Consider the following 14,420-nt stretch of genomic DNA (forward strand, 5'->3'; position numbering starts at 1 on the left):
AATTTTATGGGGGGAAGGAATAGTTCAAGTTGTAGAGTTCTTGCTTAGCATGCATGAGGTCCTGGGTTCAATCCCCAGTAGCTCCTCTAAAAATAGACAAACCTAATTACCCTGCCCCCAAAATTAAATAATTAAATCATACAATAATAAATAAAATATTTTTTAAAAGAGTACACAAGACTTGTAAATATCTATGCATCCAACATAGGATTACCTAAATATACAAAGCAAATATTAACAGACACAAAGGGAGACAGTAAGATAATAATAGTAATGACAATAATACAATAATATATGAGGACTTTAACACCTCACTTACATCAATGGCTAGATCACAGAAAAGCAGAAAGGAAACAATGACCTTAAACAATACTTCAGACGAGATGAACATAATAGATAAACACAGAACATTCCACCCAGAAGCAGCAGATACATATTCCTTTCAAATGCACATAAGTCTTATACAAGATAGATCACATGTGAGGCCACAAAACAAAACTCAATAAATTTAAGAAGAGTGAAATTATATTAAGCATCTTTTCTGACCAAAATGGTATAAAATTAGAAATCAATTATAATAAGAAAACTGGAAAAAAAAAGCCACAAACACATGGAGGCTAAAGATCAAGGTTCTAAAAAAGTAAATGAGTCAACAAAGAAATCAAAGAGGAAATTAAAAAATACCTTGAAACAAATTAAAATAGAAATACAGCATTCCAAAATCTATAGGACACAGCAAAAATCATTCTAAGACAAAAATGTATAGTTATAAAGGCCTATCTTGGGAAACAAGAAAGCAAATAAACAATCTATCCTTACACCAAAAGAAACTAAAGCAAACAAACAAATAAACAAAGAAAGCCCAAAGTGAGTAGAAGGAAGGAAATACTAGAACAGTATGAGGGGAGGAGGAGAGACAGAGAAGGGACAGAAAGTTTATTAGAAAGAAATAATGGTTGAAATCTTCCCAAATTTATGGAGGGAAATAAATATCCATATTCATACAGCATAATCCAAAGGGAATGGTTTTAAACTCGACACTGAGACACATTATAAGCAATTGTCAAATCAAAGATGAAGACAGACTTTACAAAGAGTCATTAAAAAAAATAACTTGTCACATACAAGAGAACCCATAACTATGAGAGAATTTCCTTTTTTTAACGTTTTTATTAATTTATAATCACTTTACAATGTTGTGTCAAATTCTAGTGTAGAGCATAATTTTTCAGTTATACATGAACATATATAAATTCATTGTCACATGTATTTTTCTGTGAGCTACCATAAGACCTTGTATTTCTTTCTCCATGCTATACAGTATAATCTTGTTTATCAGTTCTACAATTTTGAAATCCCAGTCTATCCCTTCCCACCCTCCACCCCCTTGGCAACCACAAGCTTGTATTCTATGTCTATAAGTCTATTTCTGTTTTGTATTTATGCTTTTTGTTTTGTTTTGTTTTTATTTTTAGATTCCACATATGAGCGAACTCATACGGTATTTTTCTTTCTCTTTCTAGCTTACTTCACTTAGAATGACATTCTCCAGGAACATCCATGTTGCTGCAAATGGCATTATGTTGTTGGTTTTTATGGCTGAATAGTATTCCATTGTATAACTATACCACTTCTTCTTTATCCAGTCATCTGTTGATGGACATTTAGGCTGTTTCCATGTCTTGGCTATTGTAAATAGTGCTGCTATGAACATTGGGGTGAAGGTGTCATCCTGAAGTAGGGCTCCTTCTCTATATATGCCCAGGAGTGGGGTTCTTGGGTCATATATTAAGTCTGTTCCTAGTCTTTTGAGAAATCTCCATACTGTTTTCCACAGTGGCTGCACCAAACTGCATTCCCACCAGCAGTGAAGGAGGGTTCCCTTTTCTCGACAGCCTCTCCAGCACTTGTCATTTGTGGATTTTTAAGTTATGGCCATTCTGACTGATGTGAGGTGAAACCTCATTGTAGTTTTGATTTGCATTTCTCTGATAATTAGTGATATTGAGCATTTTTTCTTCTGCCTATTGATCATTTGTATGTCTTCCTTGGAGAATTGTTGTTTAGCTCTTCTGCCCATTTTTGGATTGGGTTTCTTCTTTTATTAAGTCATATGAGCTGCTTATATATTCTGGAGATCAAGCCTTTGTCGGTTTCATTTACAAACATTTTCTCCCATTCCATAGGTTGTCTTTTTGTTTTACTTACGGTTTCCTCTGCTGTGCAGAAGCTTGTAAGTTTCATTAGGTCCCATTTATTTATTCTTGCTTTTACTTCTATTGCTTGAGTAGACTATTCTAGGAGAACATTCTTGAGATGTATGTCAGATAATATTTTGCCTATATTTTCTTCCAGGAGGTTTATTGTATCTTGTCTTATGTTTAAGTCTTTGATCCATTTTGAGTTTATTTTTGTGTCTGGTGTAAGGGAGTGTTCTAGCTTCATTGCTTTACATGTTCTGTCCAGTTTCCTCCATACCATTTGCTGAAGAGACTGTCTTTATTCCATTGTATACTCTTGCCTCCTTTGTTGAAGATGAGTTGACCAAAAGTTTGTGGGTTCACTCATACCAGTCATTCTCAAACTCTTCCAGAAGACTGAACAGGAGGGAATACTCCCAAACTCATTCTATGAAGCCATCATCATCCTGATACCAAAACCAGGCAAAGACACTACCAAAAAAGAAAATTATATGCCAGTATCACTGATGAACATACATGCCAAAGTCCTCACCAAAATATTAGCAAATAGAATCCAACAACACATAAAAAAGATTATACATCATGACCAAGTGGCATTCATCACAGGGACACAAGGATGGTTCAACATATGCAAATCAATCAATATAATACATCACATCAACAAGAGAAAGGACAAAAACCACATGCTCATCTCAATAGATGTGGAAAAAGCATTTGATAAAATTCAACACCCATTTGTGATAAAAATTCTTACCAAAGTGGATATAGATGGAACATATCTCAACATAATAAAAGCTATATATGACAAACCTACAGCCAGCATAGTACTCAATGGTGAAAAACTCAGCAGCTTCCCACTAAAATCTGGGAGAAGACAAGGATGCCCAATATCACCACTCATATTCAACATCGTCTTGGAAGTCCTAGACACAGCAATCAAGCAAGAGAGAGAAAAGGGATCCAAATTGGAAGAGAAGAGGTAAAAGTGTCACTATATGCCAACGACATGTTACTATATATAGAAGACCCTAAAAGGTCCACACAAAAACTACTAGATCTGTTTAAAGAATTCAGCAAGGTAGCAGGTCACAAGGTTAATGTTCAAAAATCAGTTGCATTCCTTTACACTAATGATGAATCAACAGAAAAAGAAAGTAAAGAAACAATCCCCTTTAAAATAGCACCCAAAATAATAAAATACCTAGGAATAAATCTAACCAAGGAGGTGAAAGAATTATACAGAAAACTATAAAACACTGCTGAAGGAAATTAAAGAAGACTTTAAAAAATGGAAAGATATCCCATGTTCTTGGATTGGAAGAATCAATATTGTTAAAATGGTCACACTACCCAAGGCAGTGTACAGATTTCATGCAATCCCTATCAAATTACCCAGGACATATTTAACAGAACTAGAACAAATCATTATAAAATTATATGGAACCATCAAAGACCTAGAATTACCAAAGCATTACTGAAGAGAAAGAAAGAGGCTGGAGAAATAACTCTCCCAGACTTCAGACAATACTACAGAGCTACAGTCATCAAGACAGCATTGTATTGGTACAAAAACAGATATATGGACCAATGGAACAGGATAGTGAGCCCAGAAATGAGAGAATTTCTCAGCATAAATCTTATAGGCTAGAAAGGAGTAGAATGATATACTCAAAATGCTGATAGAAGAACAACTGTAAAATAAGACTACTATATCCCACAAAATTGGTATTCAAAAGTGAAGGAGAGATAAAGACATTCTCAGACAAACAAAAGCTGAAGGAGTTCATCGCCAAGAAATATTAAAGGGAGTTATTCAAGTTGAAAAGAAAAGACACTAAATAGCAACAGGAAAGTATACCAAAGTATAAAACTCACTGATAAATATAAATATATAAACAAATATGGAATATTGTACACTGTGATAGTAGTGTGTAAATCACAGCTTATTTTGGTATAAGAGTTAAAAGACAAAAGTGTTAAAAATAAACATAAGTATAAAAAGTTATGAATGGATGCACAATATAAAAATATGTAAAATGTGACAACAAATATAAAGTTGGAGAAGTAAAAGAGTAGAGTATTTGTATGTGATTGAAGTCAAGTTATTGTCAGTTTAAAAAGAGACATAACTCTAAGATATTTTATGCAAGCCTCATGGTAACCACATGACATGAAAATACCAACAGAGAAGACAGAAGAAAAAGAGAAAACAATCAAAAAGTAACAAAAATCAACAAAACACAAAGGAAGACAGCAAGAAAGGAAAAGAGGAACAAAGAACTATAAGATAGACAAAGCTATAAACAGTTAATGTCCAGCAACAAATGAGTAGATTAAGAAAATGTGGTCTAATCATACAATGGTATGTTACTCGGCTTTAAAAAGGTAAGGAATTCCCACCATTTAACACAACATGAATGAAACCGGAAGACGTTATATAAGCGAATTAAGTTGGTCACAGAGGACAAATACTGCATGATTCTACTTACATGAGGTGCCTAAATATTGTCAAAGTCATAGATGTAGTGAATAAAATGCTGGTTGCCAGGAGCTATGAAGAGGATGAAAGGGAGATTGGTTGCTCATTAGGTTGTCAGTTGCACAAGATGTGTATGTTCCAGAGAGCTGCAGTATGGTACTATGCCTACAGTTAACAATACTGCACTACACACTTAAAAACTTGTTAAGATATATAAAATAGATAAACAAGTTTATACTGTATAACATAGGAAACTATATTCAGTATCTTGTAGTAACATATAAAGAAAAAGATGAAAATGAATATATGTATGTGTTTATGACTGAAACATTATTCTGTGTATCAGAAATGGATGCAACATTGTAAACTGACTAAACTTTAATAAAAATTAAATTAAAAAGTGTGTGTGTATGTGTATACATATTATATACATATAAATATACATAATATATATATATAGAAGTTTGGCCCACTAAAATGTTTTTGAAGCAACAGTACTGCAGAAATAATGAATAAATGCAACACCCAGATTTTTGTTTTCAAATTTTTGTTCACTTAATAAAATGTAGCAAACAATGTTCCTTAGAGAAATCACAGATTGATTGCAGGTGTAGGGGAAAAACACAACATGTGGCTATGATATAGTTTGGTGCCAGAAAACAAAAGTACACTCAAAGATTAGTGAGGTCATATCAAATAGGTCATATCAAATATGCCAAATGGACATATCATGGGCAAGTTTGGGATAATTTTAATATCAAAAAGACTCATGACTATAAGTGATTATATTCACATAACCTAAGCCGGTATCCAGATATATCTTCAGTAATAGGAAACTTAGGGAAAGAAAAACAATATAAAAGACACCATGAGAAAATAAACAGGTGGGATATTCTATATGAAAACTAGTTTCTTTTAAAATTCAATGCTGTTTTTAAAATGAATAACACATTAAAAACACAAAATGATACTTCTAGGTTTATATAAACAGATATAACAAATAAATATAGGACATGATACTTGGTTTGACCCTGATTCAAAGATATAAATAAATGATACAGCTAAAAAGGTATGTTAGATGCAATTGGGGAAATTCAAATATTGGCTATCAGGTTATATTAGAGAATTATAAATTACCATTCTTTCCCAGTTACACTAATAACAAATGTTTATTTAGGAAAAGATACTTATTCTTGGGAGATGCATTCTGAAATACTTAGGGGTATTGTGAATTGTCATGAAACAAGTTTTAAATGGTTCATCGAAAAAAGTATGTAGAGAGAGAAAGTAAACGTGACAAAATATTAACAAATTTTAAATCTTAATGGAAGGTATATGGGTGTTCATTGCACTATCTTTTCCACTTTTCTGTATGTTTAAAATGTATCAATTTAATGTTTGGAGAGAGAAAAGAACTGTCCAAGTGTAGAAAGGCATTCTTGCAATGCTGTTAAAAATATTATAACTCAGGGTACAATCTAAATGCACTGCAAAAATAAATCACTTAAACACATTTAGTACAGATGGTCCAGCCACAGAATGAATTCAGCCAATCAGTGAACAGTTACCACCCAGGCAAGTTCTTGGCATCAATACTACCCTAAGCCCTGAGGACAGAGTGATAAAGAAAATAGAGAAGGCTTCTGCTCTCAGGGGAGAGCCAAAAACAAGCCAACAAGTAAATGAACAAATTCATTACCAATAGGACTGGTGCATGGCATGAAGGAAATAATAAATGACAGAGGAGTTTCCCTAGATTCAGGGAGAGGGAAGGTTACATTGGGGTGGCAGTATTGGAGCTGAGGCTTGAGTGACAACAAGGAGCTGCCACGGGGGACACCTCTTAAATCTTCCCATCCTCACAAGTGATAGCAGAGTGTAAAGGCACTGATGTGAGCATGAGGATGGCTACACAGGTGAAAAAGATGAGCACGGCTGAGGAGCATGTTTGCAATTATGGTGCTGTGTGAGAAGAGGGGTCTAGAACATCTTCTCTAATAGGATACAACTCTTCAAAGATACATGTACACACAGGATGATACAATGCAAACCACCAACAGCTTGTCACTGTGTTGACATCACAGGAGACCTTTCTCTTTCTCTCACTATTTGTTTTTCCCAAAGTACAAATGAACATGTGACTTTTATATAGATATAGATATAGACATAGATATAGATATAGATATTTTAAATGCTTAGCACCCTCCTGGAGGGAAAAAAAAAACAGCAGAAATAGCTCAGTAACTCCCTGGCACCCTGAATGAAGTTCAATCTGGACACTTGAGAAGGACCATTCTGATCCCACCTAGTCACAATCCAGGAGCTCTTTGCAGGGAACAGCTTCATACATTTGTGAAATGCTTTGCTTTCTTCCTTGACTCTAAACCTTGGGACTAGGACAGAAAATAGGGGAAACTTCTCATAAGCTACCAACAACAGAAGACTAGCTGAGCCTAAACAAACAAACAAACAAACAAAGCAATTAATTAATTTTTTAACATTTTTTATTGATTTATAATCATTTTACAATGTTGTGTCAAATTCCAGTGTTCAGCACAATTTTTCAGTCATACATGGACATACACACACTCATTGTCACATTTTTTTCTCTGTGAGCTACCATAACATTTTGTGTATATTACCCTGTGCTATACATATAATCTTGTTTATCTATTGTACAATTTTGAAATCCCAGTCTATCCCTTCCCACCCTCGGCCTCCCTGGTTAATCTTTTTAAAGTGTGGCTATGACTGATTCAGCATCCTGGTTACTGCCAAGGAGGAAAGCAACCTACCAGTTGCTCGTTAGTGGGAGCCTGATGATTGGCTGCTCAGCCACAGATATCCACAAGAGGGCAGCAGAGGAGTTTGCTTGCTCAAACACAATCCCATATGCCCTATCCTCCAGGGCCTCCATTCTTCCCTCTTCACCCTCTCTTTTAGTTCCCCCCTCAAAATGATCTCCTGCTTTTCAGCTTACTGTGGAGAATAAATCTGTTGGATCTCCACCTTCTGGAGACAATGCTCAAACCACTCATGCCACCTACTCCCAACCGTAAACAAACTGAGAAAGTAGCATTTAAACCTTTGTCTTCAATTAAATTGCAGGGCGAGTGATTTCCCCAAGTCCCAAAAGGAAAGAGGGAAACTATGCAAAAAGTCAAGAAGCCTTGGCTGCTTACTCTCTGAGATTCACCAAACTTATATCAACTTATAAACTTATTTGTGGTGATACTTTTCTTTGGTTTCAGAAAGCTAAATGGACCACTATCTTGGAAGACCTGGAGGGGTCTCAAATTACTGCTGAGTTCAGTCAGAAAGTAAGAGTTAGAGAAAAAGGGTTAGAAGCCATTCCAAGTTTTATCTTGTTAAAATCGTTTGGTCCTGTGTTCAAAATTGTAAACAACTGAAGGATGAAATGTGGCAAATTAACACCAGCAATTAGAAACTATTTGGAAAGAGCAGTCAAGGCTTGAACTGAATTACAAAAGTAGCCTTTGCTCTAGCCGCAGCTTTCTGAATGATATAAGACTTGAGCTTTATGACAGAAAAAAAGTCTACTGTTAAAATGCTGAGATGCCTGAATTTCAGACATCAGCTCAGCATTGTGAGGGTAACGTTTCTAAAAAATAGAAAATTCACTATCAAATTACATGGCTTTACAATTAAAACAATTGCAAAAATCTGAACAAAGACAGGACCCCAAAATATGGGCTTCCATTGAATAGAATACTTGCTGGCATTACAAAGAAAATTTCACTGGATTTTGGACTGTCTAGACTCCAAATAGAAAGAAAAGCCCCCAAAACACACAGGAGGAATACTAACTTAGCTCTGAGGAAGCAAGCATTCTTTGACCACAGTTCCCACTAAATTCACAGGGTGAGGTTACCCTTGTGAGTTGAAGGGCACCCTACCACATTTCTCTTTAATTTTGGAGTGACATATTTCACTTTTAACACTGCTTCCTTTTCTGGCACCTTCTTCAAAGTCACCAAACTGCCAGTGGTGGGTTTTGATAATTTCCCTCATAGTTTGCCTCCCAGCCCCTCAGTATATCTATAAGATCCCTTCTGTGTCAACCCAATTTTCCTCTTAGACCAACTACTCCAATAACTTCATGGATTTGGGTATTATAATTCATTGTGATACTGCAGGACTCCTTTCAAAGGTCTCCTATTCATTTCTTTCACTTTTGTTACCTCTAATGGCTTTACCTGACTTCCTTAAGCTTCTCTGTCTTCTTCAACCTAGTACCAATCTTACTGTGGACTTAAGTCAATTAGTGGACAGGAGTTCTCTTCTTTCTAGAGAAGGAATTTAACTGAAATTGGGCATGTATGAGGTGGAGAACCCCATAATAGAATGCTATGGTAAGTAGAATTAGTTCTGTCCATGCCCACCCCCCCCCAAGATACCCCAATATAATATAACACAAGAGACACTTGATGGGTGCTAATATTTCAAGAATTATTAGATAAGGTACTCCTGGTTCCTACTTGTATCCCATGCAACACTTTCATTCTGTCTGTTTAAAAGCCAAATGGAAAGGATACTGGCTATTCCAAGACTGGAGATGCTAACATGTTCCCCTTCAAATCTAATAGAACTCTATCCTGAGGTCTATTTAAATGTTCCCATAACTATATACTTCAACCCTCAATCCACCCTTATCAGAATTTCCCCTTCCCACTCTAGCCTTAAACTCTCTATAATCACTCAGCTTTAGGCTTCTTTTGCCCTTCTGGGGATTTTTGGAAATGTAGGGACCCTAAAAGCAACTACCACATGTGGAAAAGACTAATTGAAAACAGAGTGGATATTTTACCAACTCAAATGAATTTGAAAAATACCCAGATAGCTGCTTGGTGTCTTCCTAGTCCCCATTCCAAAATTGAGTTTACAGTCACCTTGACACTTATCCAGATGTCAGGCTTCCTCCCACACTCACAGAGGCCTGCAGACCTAGGCAGATGTCACACACCAAACCAGCCTCTTCCTCACTACCACTGAGTGTATTCCATCACGTTTTGTTTCTCTTTGGCTGATCTAGGAGTTACTGGCAGTGCTATGTTGTTGGGAGTGAGACAGTTACTGGCATAGATGTGTGGATGCATGGCTTGGGGACCAGGCAGGAACCCATGTGGATGATGCATAGACACATGGACAGTACACAGATTCCTTTTCTGCATCTCTGCTCCAAGACAATGAGGATAGTGAGACACTGTTTAACCCAAATGGCACTAGAAGCAGACACTCAGCCTGAGATTCTGGACTTGGACCATTTTACTTGGCTTGTAAGACAATGATACATATATGAGCTGATGACAACCCCTGGTATATCGTAGCACCACATTTACTTAAACCAGGATGACTTCCCATTGTCCACCTTTGTAAACAATGTCTTACTGGAACATAGTTATGCCCATTTGTTTACCTATTGCATGGATGCTTTCACTGAATAGTTGTGACAGAGACCCTATATCTCAAAAAGCCTAAAATATTTACTATCTGGCCTTTTATGAAGAAGTTCCCATAGACACGGAGAATGCTGAGGAAGGTGGAGAAGAGGAGGAAGGAGAAGTACTCCTTATACCCTCACAGTCTGGCTTCCTTGGACATCTCCCTGCTGCACTTCTCATCTTTCCCTTTTACGCTGCTCCATTTTCTTTCTCACAAATGTGTGCACCCAGTCACTTTCTTATCTGACCAAATACATCCCTTTGGAACTGGTCCAATTGGCTAAATTCCTGTGGAAAGAGGGTATCTATGTTAGGAGAGGGTCCATGTGTTAGGGAAGTACAGGCATGCTGAGCAAAATGCCAATAGTGAGCATCTCCAGATAATACAATGAAGGGTTGTTCATTTCCATCTTTAATCTTTATTTTCTAATTATGATAAAAGATTTTCATTTAACTAAACATATATATTAAGGAACAGATGTAAAATGTTAAAAGCCCTTTACTAACAAAAATACCCAGGAATCCCCGCCAAGAGGAAAATGCTTGAAATATACTTGTTGTATACAGCCTTGCTTACATTTGTGCCATGGATTTTCTATTTTTCTTGTTTGCTAAGGAAACTTAAGCCGCCTTTGGCAACTTTACACGGGGGGAGAGATGTATCAAGAAGGGGGGCTATGAAGGCCTTCCAGTGCAGGGCAGCCCACAGAAAGCGGTGGCATGTGTTAAGATGTGACTATTAAATAGCTTTTTCTAATCTCCTCTCACCATGAACTACACACCCATATTCGAAATGTAATCAGTGGATCTAGCATGACTCTGCTAACTGAAAAACAGCATGAATTACTTTTGCTTTCAGCTTCAGTTTTATTACCATCATACTAGATGGACCAAGAAAAGATGAACCTCCTCGCTCTTTTTTAGCTTTCATGAAGGAGAGTCAGACTGGTAGGAGGAGCTACTGAGCAAGGTGTGAGAGGCACTGAGAACCGTTCTTTTATCCCCAGTGTGTGGAGCAGGTATGTCCTTGTCTTTTACATGCAGTGCAAAATTGATGTCTTTTCTGTTTTTATTGAAATAGAGTCGATTTACAATGCTGTGTTAGTTTCTTGTGTACAACACAGTGATTGATATATATATATTCTTTCTCATTATAGGTTATTACAAGATGTTGAATATAGTTCAATAGGACTTTGTTGCTTATCTATTCTGTATGTAGTAGTTAGCAAGATTGATTTCAGATTCAAAGTGACACCTGAGGAAGGGCAAGTGGCCTGCTGTCTGGCATGCAGGGGTCTGTGGCTGGCTTTAGTTCAAAGGAAGCTCAGCTTCTCTGTATGGACCAGTAGCAGCTGCAAAGTGACAGCCAGACACACTGTGTCCCCCTCGATGTTCTTCTCCTTGAGAGAGTCCTCCTGGGGGCCTGCCTGTCTTGCTCTGTCAAGCTCTATGGGCTGGCGTTAGAATTCAGAGAATAAGACCGTCCCTGGCAAGGAGGTTATAGGGAACTGTCATCTATAGAAATTGTTTCTTTTTAATGTTTCTATTAGTCAATTTAAGAAAGCTCACAGTGAGAGCTCTGTAAATCTCTATGTAGAGATAAATTTAGTCCCCTCACCCCTGACCTTTATTAGTTAAACATTACGATCACATCAAATCTATCTTTCTCTTTCTGTCTCTCTGGCTCCCTCTTTCTCCCTCTTATTCTCTCTCTTCCCCTGTCCCCCAACCCCCACCCCCACATTTGTGGGTTGTTTTTCATAAGAACATTGGAATCATTTGTAGCATGTTTTATACATACACAACCTAGGTTTAACAATCCCTCTGGGTGATTTTTTTTCTGTAGATCACATTTTGAAAACCAACCTGGAACAGGATTGAATAGCTGCAGTTTGTTAATTTGATGTTAAAAATTATGTGGCTTATTCACAGCTAAGAAATCACAGGTCTGTTTCTTTAAAACATTTTTTATTGAGTTATAGTCATTTTACAATGTTGTGTCAAATTCCACTGTAAAGCACAATTTTTCAGTTATACATGAACATACATATATTAATTGTCACACATTTCACTGTGAGGTACCACAAGATCTTGTATATATTTCCCTGTGCTATACAGTATAATCTTGTTTATCTATTCTGCATATGCCTGTCAGTATCTACAAGTTTTGAACTCCCAGTCTATCCCTCCCCCCGCCCTGTCCCCTTGGCCACCACAAGTTTGTATTCTATGTCTATGAGTCAGTTTCTGTTTTGTTTTTATATTCATTTTAAAATTTTTTGAGATTCCACATATGAGATATCTCATATGGTATTTTTCTTTCTCTTTCTGGCTTACTTCACTTAGAATGACATTCTACAGGAGCATCCATATTGCTGCAAATGGCGTTATGTTGTCAGTTTTTATGGCTGAATAGTATTCCATTGTACAAATATACCACTTCTTCTTCATCAAGTCATCTGTTGATGGACATTTAGGCTGTTGACATCTCTTGGCTATTGTAAATAGTGCTGCTATGAATATTGGGGTGCAGGTGTCTTTTTTTGAAGTAGAGTTCCTTTTTGATATATGCCCAGGAGTGCGATCACTGGGTCATATATTATGTCTATTCCTAGTCTTTTGGGGAATCTCCATACTGTTTTCCACAGTGGCTGCACCAAACTGCATTCCCACCAGCAGTGTAAGAGGGTTCCCTTTTCTCCACAGCCTCTCCAGCATTTGTCATTTGTGGACATTTGAATGATGGCCATTCTGGCTGTTGTGAGGTGATACCTCATTGTAGTTTTGATTTGCATTTCTCTGATAATTAGTGATCTTGAGCATTTTTTCTTGTTCCTATTGATCATTTGTATGTCTTCCTTGGAGAATTGCTTGTTTAGATCTTCTGCCCATTTTTGAATTGGGCTGTTGGTTTTTTCTTATTATGTAGTATGATCTACTTATATATTCTGGAGATCAAGCCTTTGTTGGTTTCATCATTTGCAAAAATTTTTTCCCATTCCTTATATTTTTGTTTTGTTTTACTTATGGTTTCCTTTGCTGAGCAGAAGCTTGTAAGCTTAGTTAGGCCCCATTTGTTTATTCTTGCTTTTATTTATACTGCTTGGGTAGACTGCCCTAGGAGAACATTTTTGAGCTGTATGTCAGATAATGTTTTACCTATGTTTTCTTCTAGGAGGTTTATTGTATCTTGTGTTATGTTTAAACATTTGATCCATTTTGAGTTTATTTTTGTGTATGGTGTAAGGGAATGTTCTAGCTTCATTGATTTACATGCTGCTGTCTAGTTTTCCCAAAATCATTTGCTGAATAGACTATCTTTATTCCATTGTATATTCTTGCCTCCTTTGTTGAAGATTAGTTGACCAAAAGCCTGTGGGATCATTTCTGGGCTTTCTATTCTATTCCGCAGACCTGGTTTTTATAAAGTTGTTTCTCTCACATTTTCCTGCAGCTTCCTTTAAGTTTTCCATTTAAAGAGGGGGACTGGACAACTCTGGTCATTATAATGTAGCTGTTAGAGGATCCTGTTTTACCTTTGTATTCTTTTCTCCCACAATGAAGAATCAGACAAAAGGAGATGGTACAGGAGCAGTGTTTGAATTTTCTTGCTGCTTTGCTCTGAAAAAAAAAAAAATTATAGACCTTGTTTCTTAGTAACCTGAAGTTTGCAGATTGTGTTCAAATATGTAACCCAATTTTTTTAGTGCAATTATTGTGGATAAATCTCCATCTAATTCAGTAAGCATGCACTGAAATCCCATTTTGTGCTGCATTCTATGCTCATATATAAGCTTTTACTTATCTGATTTTATTATCAAAACATCCTCCAGACTGGACTTACCATTTTTTTCATATTACCCCTATAATTATTCTTAAAAACTTAGGTTTAGCTAAGTGAGGCTTCTTGTTTAATGCCACACAAGTAGTAACTGATAAAGCTGGTATTTTTAAAAAATATTTTTGATAGTATTTGAGGCATCTTGAATACTTGACCTATAAATATGGAAGTGAATAGTTGAGACATTTGAATATAATATCATGTTTATATAGTCTGATTATGAAATATGCATAGATATTATAGGGAAATTTTAATATAATGCCAATCAGAAATATGCCAGAAGAACCATGGTACAATTGTTTTTAATACTTAATTTTTAAAATCAAATTTGCCTTGGAAAACAATTACAAGGGAATCTCATATCCTTTTCACCTAGATTTACCCACTGGTGGCATTTTCCTAGATTTGCATCCTCTCTCTAAATATATGTATATGTC

This window comes from Camelus bactrianus, chromosome 8 (assembly GCF_048773025.1).
Source record: "Camelus bactrianus isolate YW-2024 breed Bactrian camel chromosome 8, ASM4877302v1, whole genome shotgun sequence".
In the NCBI taxonomy this organism is placed as follows: Eukaryota; Metazoa; Chordata; class Mammalia; order Artiodactyla; family Camelidae; genus Camelus; species Camelus bactrianus.